The following is a 2,760-nucleotide window of genomic DNA, read 5'->3' on the forward strand; positions in this document are numbered from 1 at the left end:
TCGTTCAAGGTACGTGTTCTTTAACCTGCACAGGCTAATGACACCTCTAGCCACTGCCTGCTGAGCCCTTGGTGCCGTGGCGCCCGGGGAGGGTGGACCCCCTGTGGCTGGGGGCCCTGTTTGGCACTTGCACCCTCCCCGCCCCGGCCCCTGTGGTGTCTCTAACATCTAACAGACCAACAGGCTGGATTTTTCCAGTTGGTGTTGTCAGGATGCAGGCAGTTTCCAATGTATCTCTTTGCTTTGTAACACTGATAAATTCTACAGCTAGATCTGCTTTCCATCTCCTCTGTAGCCACAAATGTCTTAAAAAAAAATTGAACCAACACATATTTTTGCTATCTTTGTACATTTCCTAAACCCTCTGAAAGTTCCAAGCTTTTCAAGGCTGCAGACAGCAACATGCTGTTTAGAATTCTGTGATCAACTAGCTGTTTTGTGTAATTAAGGACGACGAGCATGTGGGAAGTCAGCATTGCCATCGCCATGACAGTGAACAGGCCAAGTGCAGCCGCACCTGGGAGTGCCTGGAGGCGTCCTCCTCTCTCGCGGGAGTGAGGCCATAGCCTCAGCTTCAGGAGGGGAAGACTGGCCATCGGCCAGGGCCACTGTGGGTTGAGGGGCACACTGTCACCACAGGCTGTCCCCTCATAGCTACGGTGAAAGGCTCAGATTGCCATCAGAGGGAGGAGATGGAGCCAAGACTGGCAGTGCTTCATTTCAAACAGATTCCAAGAACCCTCACTTGGTTTAATGTAAAATGGTTTAATTTCAAAACAATGCATTTGAAATGGAAAGAAAACGAGGAGACTGAGCGGCCAAGGGTGTGTGCAGCCCCAGTTGCCTCATGCTCCTTTTTTCTACACAGAACCAACAGGGTTAAAGGCAACAAACTTGGCCAAGTCATGTCTTTTCACTCTGATGTTCAGGATTATTCTGAAAAACAAAAAGTCAGCTTCTAACCTCTAAGGTTTCTGCGGCTCAGGACCGTCACCACCCAAAAGACAGGAAAATGAAACCAGGAACAGGCCCCTGGCAATGGGAGACTGGACTGAGCCGCTCTCTGGATCGGGACGAAGACTCTCCGGGGTCAGAACCTGCTGACCAGACCCTGGCTCACCTGGGTGCAGGCAGAGGAGCTGAAACAGCGGGCAAGCCTGCAGGGCGCAAAGCAGGTGTCGGCACCCGGTCAGCACGGCGACCTCAGTGCATGTTTGGCTTTTGGCGTTTCATCCTGGGAACCCAGGCGGCCAGGCGTGAGGCCCAGCGCCGGAATGAGCCCATTCCCATGAGGTGAGAGCTGCTTCCCAGGCCTGAGGAAGGAACAGGGTCCTGCGTTTGTTGCTCTGTCCTCCATGACACCACCTGTCTTATGTCCGGGATCCTATGTGAAGGGAAGTAGGAGCTACCCAGAGACTCGGCCCTGCCAGGTCTGTCTTCTTACATAAACATGTGCTCTTAATACTAAACATGTCTTGTCATGGCCTCACTGGCTGACAACAGCCACTCCTCAAGAGCAGTTGGCAGGGACTCCAGGAAAATGGGGACCTCTGGTGTGTCTGTGAGGAACAAAAAGATTAGAAAACGTGCTTCCAGAATGATGGCTTCCAGGCTCTGGCTCCCCACTGTCGCTGGCACTCTGAGGAGTGGGAGGGGCTGAACGGGCCCCGGGACAGTGACACCTTCCCAGAGGACAGGAGCTTCCGCAGCCCCCCAGTGTACAGACCCTGGCACAGGCAGGCTGCGGGACGGCCCTCATGCGGGGATGTGAACCGGGTCCTTGGCATTGGAAGACAGCGCAGCTCTGGCAGCAGCCGATGTCAGCCCAGGGAATGAGGCGAGGCAGAGGCAGGGGCAGAGCCTGGCCCCCAGCCCTGGGGCTGCCATGCTGGGGCGCTGGAGGAGGGTGAGGAAAGGGAAAGAGGCCCCCATCTGGGACCCTGCCTGGAGACTCTGGGACCAAAATCCAGGACCTCAACCTAAGATCACCTGGGCTGCATCTCTGGAGGGAGGGAGGGAGGATAGCCCTAAATTGTATTGCACCGACGATGAAACTTTCTATTTAAAAGCAGTATCAGCTTCCTGAAGCTCTCTGACCGAAATCAAATCCTGGGAGAGGAGAGATCACAGTTCCGAGCACCTCGGGAGTCCTTCATAATATTCAAGTCTAACAAAGGAGTCTGATTTGCCTCCCCACCATTCTCTTCTACCTTCTGTCCAATTCCTTTCTCCAATTCACTGGGAAACCAAGAGGCACCACTGTGCCCACAGCAGGATTCCCTCTTGAGATAATGTTCTCAGGCCTTTATCCGTTCACCTGGTAGTTCTTCAGCTGGCTGTGTGTCCGAACCACACTGAAGCCCACATTTCCCATGGTGGATTCTCTTTCCTCGGGGACAAGTGAGCTTCCATTTCCAAAGGGATTCAGAGGTTTCAGGTACATCTCATGTTTAAATCACTTTAATTCCTTTTCTTACATTGCTTTTGTGACTTCTATTGTTGATACTATAATAGAAATAAAAAAGGGTGACTAAGGGAAAAAATAAAGGGGTTAAGGAAGGAAATGGGTTAAAATACAATGGCAGTTAAAAATTACAAACTGGGAACTCTTTAGAAACAGTGCCTCTAACACTCCCTCATCTGGCATCAGACGTACCTGAGTTGCCAGGAAGGATACACCTGACAGGCTCGCGCAACAAGATCCCCGCAGAGGGATCTGGGACCGGACACGAGCAAGGCATGTAAAAAATGGGCAGAGTC

Source organism: Manis pentadactyla, chromosome 4 (genome assembly GCF_030020395.1).
Source record: "Manis pentadactyla isolate mManPen7 chromosome 4, mManPen7.hap1, whole genome shotgun sequence".
NCBI lineage: Eukaryota > Metazoa > Chordata > Mammalia > Pholidota > Manidae > Manis > Manis pentadactyla.